The sequence below is a fragment of the Solea senegalensis genome, linkage group LG4 (genome assembly GCF_019176455.1).
Source record: "Solea senegalensis isolate Sse05_10M linkage group LG4, IFAPA_SoseM_1, whole genome shotgun sequence".
In the NCBI taxonomy this organism is placed as follows: domain Eukaryota; kingdom Metazoa; phylum Chordata; class Actinopteri; order Pleuronectiformes; family Soleidae; genus Solea; species Solea senegalensis.
In genome coordinates, this window is record NC_058024.1 from 1818039 (window position 1) to 1826096 (window position 8058).

The window sequence follows — 8058 nt, forward strand, 5'->3', positions numbered from 1 at the left end:
GACGAGACAAGGAAACATAACGCGAGACAAGGAAGCACGACGAGACAGAGATACGACAAGGCACGCATACAGACAAGGCAGATAAGGAAACACAACGCAGACATAGAAAACACACGACATGAACACGAAGGAAGCACGACTAAGGAAGACGAAAGCAGACAAGGAAGCACGACGCAGACAAGGAAACACAACGCAGACATAGAAGCACGATGCAGACAAGGAAGCACGAGACAAGGAAGCACGACGCAGACATAGAAACACGACGCAGACATGGAAACACAACGCAGACAAGGAAGCACACACAGCACAACGAGACAAGGAAGCACGACAGAATAAGACGAGACAAGGAAACACAACGACAAGGAACGCGACGACGGAAATGCAGACGTGGAAACACGACGCAGACATGGAAACACGATGCAGATGTGGAAACGCGACACAGACAAGGAAACACAACGCAGGCATGGAAACACTCACTCATAATTATATCAGCTGTCCTCAGTGGGAATAATCAACAGTGAGACGGGGAATATGTCGGCGTTCCAGAGTTGTCTCGTCAGAAGGAGACGTGACTTCATCGTCCGTGGGGGTTTTTCATAAACCGTGGTGAGAACTTTGAGGGTTTGAAAAGTCTGAATTGAGATGAATGGATGAGGTGTGTTTGTGCACAGCTGGATCAGGGCGTCAACACCGTGGGTTTTTATCATCTAATGACACACATATACGTTCTTATACTAATTTATTCACCTTAAAGCTGCAGTACGTAGCTTTTAAATATAAACCAATCTACTCACCTACCTACAAACTACGAATGTACCTATCCGTCTGTCTGTCTGTCTACCTAGCCAGTTAACTGACAGGACGTTAACTGGCCGGTTTATATTTTAACAGAAGTTGTAAGTGAGGCTCTGTGCGTCAAGGTCTGATAGTTTTGCCTGACAGAGGCTGTCTTCGTGATGGAGGCAGCAGTGGACCAATGACTCATGTGTGCTGTGGTGTTAAAAGTAAAGTAGTAAAAGATATAAAGATAATTTAAGTGATTATTCTGGGAAACAGAGGAGATGTTGTGCCTGCTTTTCTATATATACATAAAACATTAAACCATATTTTGTGAAGGCGTGTGCTGTGGCGTGTGTTTGCTCATGTGTGCTTGGATTGGTCCAGGCAGACGTCCAGGTCGTAAACCGCAGTTCTGTGACAACAAAATACAAATCTCTGCGAAGCTTTTATTCGACCCTTAAACCCTCATAAACATCTCGTCGCGTCTCTGCTGCACGACGGAGGCTTGGTGTGCTGTTAGCGCGAGTTAAGATTAACATCGCTGGAGCCTTTGGCGACACTCACTGTTTTGCTGACAGAAGAGGGGACACAAGGAAAACCTGGTTTTAGCCACCTGATAAAAGACTCACGTCATTCAAATCTGTGCGTACATAAGTCGACAACAACTTAAGAACACGTTCACGTCTTTATCTCACTGTGAGACACACTTTTCCAACAGGAAACTGAAGTTTACAAACCGCTCACTCTCCCACACCAAACCCCATAGAGAAAATCAGTGATTGTAACATCACAGCACACAGGAGTTGTTGATCCACTGCTGCCTCCATCACTAAGTTCAAATGTCTTATTTTGTCACTTTCGGCTTTTAAAATCCTCTGTTCAGATTCACTTCAGTGACACAAAGTGACCACACGAGGCAGCAGTAAACCAGCAGCTGCTGTGTCCCCATGAGCTAAAATCGCTGATTTTCTCTATGGGGTTTGGTGTGGGAGAGTGAGTGGTTTATAAACTGCAGCAGCCAAAGGTTTAATGAGACAAGTGTTTTATTGAGTCGCTTAAATCAGCAGTTTTCTGGTGTCCCGTGTTCTGAGAGTCATCCTCATGTTCAAGCTGCATGATCACAGCTGTGCTGCGTGTTATCAACAGAACAGCAGCAGTGACTACTGTGTGACACAATGACACCGAGCAAGCAGGAAGACAACAATGTAAACACACACACACACACAGCAGGAAACAGCAGTCACACATGCAGATTGTGCAGCACAGAGTGAGTTGAACTCCAAAACAGGAAAGGAAGGGACAATTGAGGGAGGTTTACTCACAGACCGAAGGACAGAGACAGGCAGACACACACAGACACACACACACACACACACACTGATCAGACCACAGAACTACAGACGACGATGCCACAACATTCCCAACGAATAAGAACAAACACTTCTCTCTTCAGGAGAGTGGACTCAGTTTATTCCAAACTCAGACGCCTCTTAGAGCCTCCTGAGAAACAACCAAGAACACCTCAAAAGTCCACAGTGTCCACCTGAAAGCACTCCTGAAACCTCCTAAATGACCATCAAGAACCCCCCAGAACTTCCAAATTAACCATGCAGGACTCATGATACTCTCTCAATCACGATTAAGGACTCCTGAAACCTCCTAACTGATCATAAAAACCCATAGAACCTACATGTTAACCCCCCCTAGAACTCCTGGATATCTTCAATGATCACCAATCACTCATTGGGTGCCCTCAATGAAACCTCAAGGACCGCCAACGACTGCCCAAAATATCTTCAGTGACCACCAGGGACTCTTCAAACCTCCTTAATGACCATCAAGAACCCCTAGAACTTCCACATTAACCACCAAGGACTCATAAGCCCACCTCAATAATCACCAAGGACTCCTGAAACCTCCTCAGTGATCATCAATGAGTCCTTGGTGGTCACTGACAAGGTTTCAGGAGTTCAGTGACCACTATTGACTTCTAAAAAACCCTACATGACCACCAGGAACCCTTAGAACCTCCACATTAACCTGGATTATCCTCAGTGACCACAAATTACCAATATAACCTCCTAAATGACTACCAAGGACCCCTGAAACCTCAATGACCACCAATGACTCCTGAGACCTCCTCAATAATCACTGAAGACTTCTAAAAACGCTAAATGACCATCAGGAACACCTGGAACCTCCAAATTAACCACCAACCACTCCTGGAATATCCTCAATAACCATGAAGGACTCATGAAACTTACTCAGTGACCTCCAAGGACCCTTGAACCTCAACATTAACCACCAAGAACTCCCAGAATATTGTCAATGACTCTTGAAACCTCCTAAATGATACAGAAAACTTTCTCTTCTCTTAAAACTCTCACTGATGCCCAAAGGTCCATGATGAACCTCTGGAGTGTTCCAGTGATTATCTAAAACAAATCCCTGCAGGGTCTACTGGAAACCTTCCATGACCACACACACACACACACAGTTTTTATGGTTGGAAAAATAAATGAACCATGAAGTAAAAAAAAAATCCCACCAGATTTATTTATTTATTTACTATTACTAACCGCTGCTTTAAAGAACTCGTGACGTCACACAGTACCGATGGCTGAGTATTGATTACTGATTGAGTTTCACGGGGTTTCCTTCTGAGCGCGCGCGCGCACACATAAAACATTTCACAATAAAACTCACTGAGCTGAAGTTGGACTCGGGAAGTCTCGGCTCTCTTCGGCACCGGGTTCTCCTGCCTCAGCGCGGACACAGAAGCGGGTCGTTCTGGCTCTGGTTCTGGCTCTGGTACTGGTTCTGGACAGTGTCGGGTCCGGGTCTTGTTCACCTGAAGCGTCCGCACGTTATAAACAAAGTGGGCACATGTGTTCAGAGGAGCGGAGACAGAGACACTCCCTCCCCCTGTCTCACCCTCTGTTTCTCACCCTGACTCACCTCCCTCTGCTGCGTTCAAGTGCTGCTCGGAAACTACGACATGTGATTTTTTTTTTTTTTATTAATATATTTATACATATTTGCTTGGTTTAATATGCGTAAAGTGTGTGTGTGTGTGTGTGTGTTGTACATGAAAATGTAAATGTTTAAAAAGCAATGACATTATATTTTAGACATTTTTTATATATTGTTTTGAGCTTAATAGTTCTGGCCATCCACACTATAACACATCCCTGCAGTTTTCAAAATAAAAGTTACATTTCTGATCATCCACCTCAAAATAAAGGCCTTGAGTTTTGTCTGTCCACACTGAAACACATTCCTGCAGTTTTCAAGTAAAACGCAGCAATGGGACTATTTTTAAAAACAAAAAATGGATTAAAATAAAAAATAGAAAACATCTATAATATAACAATTTTTAAATAACAATAAAAAGTAGTACAATTTCCTTTTTGGAAATGTAATCTTCAAAGATACATATGTATAATTATTAAAAATAAATTCATGTTCAAATAACAAATGAATATGTAAGTGACGAGCATCTCTATCTGCTGTGAATATTCACTTAAATTTGAATAGAAATCAAAACATATATTAGAAAATACACTGACAGCAAGAATCTGCACTTTCTCGACTCTGATCCCCACGTGTCCCATGGGACCTGAACGCCCCATCATGTCACTCCTTTTCAGGAGCAGAGCTCCCCCTTGTGGGACAGCAGCAGACGTGACGCATTTACTGCAGCTGTTGTTTTAGTCTGTTCATAGAATTACATTTAAAAATATATATACTGAGACAAAATACATGAAACATTAAATGGGAAAAGTTTATTTTGACAAATCAACCAGACTTTATTTATCCACTCAGATTTCACCCACTCACTCAGGGTCAAGGTTAGGGCACACTTTTAATACTTAAGTACAGTAAATGTCATAAACTTTAAGACTTTTACTCGAAAAGTATCTCTTTAATCTACTTTTATACGAGACTGGTGATAATAAAAACACACTGGTAAAAATATTAACGTTCAGTTTTGTATTGCTAAAAACGCCTAGCTCCAGATAAACTAGCATCCATGTTGTTTTTGGGAAACTCGAGGTGAAGTCACTCCCAGGCCAGATTTCTGACTTAAAGCCTTACAGACGTATTAAAGGAGCACAGTCTAATACTTGAGCTACTGAGGTTTCTATCTCTGGATAACCTGGTTGACACGCCTCGCTTCGGCGATCGCTCTGATACCGCATTTGAATGAATGTCCACGCTGTTCCTTGAGTTGCGACACAGTGGTTTTGTTGCCGTGCATTGTCCATAAACAAGGAAAATCAAACAAACAAACAAAACAGCTTCATGAAGAGCGCCTTTGCGCCACAGCGGTCGAAAACCGTTTGCCCTTCCGGGTCAAAACCTGAACAATGCCTTCTATATGCACCTGAGCTCCCCCTCTGACAGCACAGCGACCCCACACACACACACACTGAGTGAATTACACCAAACCTCATCACACAACCAAGCACATTCGGCTTCTGTAAGACGCAGAAATCTCCAAATATCGCGCGCTACGATTGGGAATTTTGTAAAAGAAGGATTTCTGTCGGATGACGTCATCTTTTAAGATCAAAGTCAAGTGAAATAGAAGGTAAACAGCGGTGATTGACACTTTGTCCACAGAGCGCGACGCAGCTTTATTCCAACAACATGCCCGACAAAGGAGACGGATCGCACGTTGGTAGAAACCAACCGCCTCTTCTAATTTTGCCCAACGGAGATCGGCCGACAGCGACTCAGCTCACCAACACTGACATCGCAGTGTTGAACCGACTGTGGAACCATGGGATTGACCCGTTCACTTATAATCGGCACATGAATATCATGCAACAGGATCGCAGCCTTGACGACGGCGACGACTCGGACAGCTCCAGCGACGACTTGGACTTTTCCGATGATCGCGAGAACCTCCTCCGCTACCTTAAAACCCTTTTCTTCAGCGGTATTCCTCTGTTCGTCTTTGTTCTGTTCGCATGGTCGGTGGCGCTGATTGTTTTGGATTTCCTTTGCACCTGTCCTCATAACAACGGGTTTGTTTTACCTCATTATCTCTGTCAAGTGTATCGCTGACGCGAGCAACAGTGAGCAGGACGGAGCTTCTTCTCAAATCTCATGTACGGAACGTTTTCATGGAGAGGAGAGTGACATTTAAAGCAGGCGCAAACGTCCTCTAAAATTCATCTCATAGCGTCCTACCATCCGTCCATGTTGTACCGTTGTACCACATGAGGGTCGCGGGGGTGCCGTGCCAATTTCAGCTGACGTAGGTCGATAGGCGGGGCCACACGTCCTGGACAGATTGCCAGTCCATCAGTGTTGAATCGGTTATGGAACCATGGGATTGACCCATTCACTTATAATCCTCAAATGAATATGGCGCAACAGGATCGCAGCCTTGACGGCGGCACCAATGACTCGGCAAACTCCACCGATGACTTTGCCTTTTCCGACGATCGCGAGAACCTCCTCCGCTACGTCAGAACCCTTTTCCTCAGTGAGCAGGACTCTGTTTGTCTCACAGACGAACAACGAGGACGCAGCTTCGTCTCAAATCTCATGTACGGAACGTACTTCGGGTATTCTTCCTCAGGGACACATATAGAGACAAAGAGCCATCATGCCGAGTCGTGCCGTGCAGGGTAGTGGAAAAGCATCATTAGTGTCACAAAGTACAAGCTAAAGAGGCCGAAATGAAAAAATACAGAAGGAGCGCTCAACATTTTGCGTTATACACACAAATTATAAAACATGAACAGGTAAAACCCCCAAAGTTTTGGCGCGGGAAAGGGAATCGGCTAGTTTAGCGATATATCTGTAGCACTTCCACGTCACTGCACACAAACTGTTACAAAAACGTACACGATTAACGGAGAGACGGCGTAGAAGCTCCAAAGTGGGCTGGGCTTTGATCATTTTTAAGATCCGCCTCCATTCAATGTTCAGTGCAGTTTTTCATGACATAGATGAGACAGAACACACCGTCCATCCGTCTTTTAATTTACATAGAGATGATCTGTTTAAAAGATATTTGCATGTAAATTATTTTACGTAAAGGAATTTCATGGGAAATATTAAGCAAATAACAAACAACAAGTTACATTTTCTTTACAAGTAAAAGCACTGGTGTAAATTTTACTCAGAGTAAAAGTTACTTTTTCAACAAGGTTGGGGTTCTTTCTTGTCAAGGGGAAACAAATCTCACCACTTTGACCAAGTGTCTCGAGAACCAACCGTGTGGCCCCCGGGCCACATCCAGTGCATCCCTAATGCTGGTCCCCAGCTTGGATGAAGGTGATAGGATAGCGTCAGGAACGGCGTCTGACATAAAAACTTTGCCAAACCAAGTTTGCGGATCACTGACGACTCTACTTTGGCGTAAACAGACATTTTTAGAAAGTTGTGTCCTTGAGTTCTTCTCTTGCCTTTGCGTCCTCGTCCTCGACCCGGTCGCCTAAAAACGCTTGAGTGTCTTCGATGATGCCATAGATGACATCATATATTATTTAATTGGTCTTTTAAGATCAAAGTCAAGGGAAAAAGGAGATAAACATTAATACAACATTCTTCTTCTTCAAACAGCGGTGACTCACACCTGATTCTTTGTCCGCAGAGTGACGCAGCTTTATTCCATCATGGTCGACAAAGGCGACGGAGTGCACGTTGGTAGGAACCAACCGCCTCTTCTGATTCTACCGCATGGAGATCGGCCAACGGCCACTCAGCTCACCAACAGCGACATTGCGGTGTTGAATCGACTATGGAACCTGGGAATGGACCCGTTCACTTATAATCGGCAAATGCTTATCATGCAACAGGATAACGACATCGACGGCACCAGCGACGCGGACAGCTCCATCGACGGCGACGATTCGGACTTTGCCAACAATCGCAACAACCTTTTCAAGGCCCTCTGCCAGAGCAGCGTTCCGTTTTTACTCTTTCTCCTGCTCGCGTGGTCAGCGGCAGTGATTATTTTGGACTTCTTTTGCGTATGTCCTCGCGATAATCACTTTGTCTCCCCTCTCTGTCAAGCGTATTGTTGACGCCCATGACAGTGAGCAGGACGCTAGCGACAGCGATGTTGAGTTGCCCTGTGGGAGCATCTTCTCAAGTCTCACACGCCAAAGTTTTTAGAGTGCCCGCCACAACCCTTGTGAGCAGTGCCCGAAGCAATGGGGGTTGGGGTAACTTGCTCAGGGGTACCCCAGCCCTTTGACCTGGTGGGGACTCAAACTGGCAACCCTCCGGTTACAACCCAAGTTCCCTATTCGCTTG

At 44.7% G+C, this 8058-nt stretch overlaps 1 protein-coding gene across 2 annotated transcripts in view; it reads right to left on the reverse strand.

The window, feature by feature from the left end:
* si:dkey-49n23.1 (semaphorin-3D) overlaps positions 1–3720 on the reverse strand; it is a 45052-nt gene extending 41332 nt beyond the window's left edge. For both annotated transcript variants that reach the window (XM_044024423.1, XM_044024422.1), the window contains exon 1: positions 3487–3720. The gene's annotated coding sequence lies outside the window, so the exon portion shown is untranslated. The remainder of the gene's footprint in view (positions 1–3486) is intronic.
* Positions 3721–8058: the final 4338 nt, after the last annotated feature.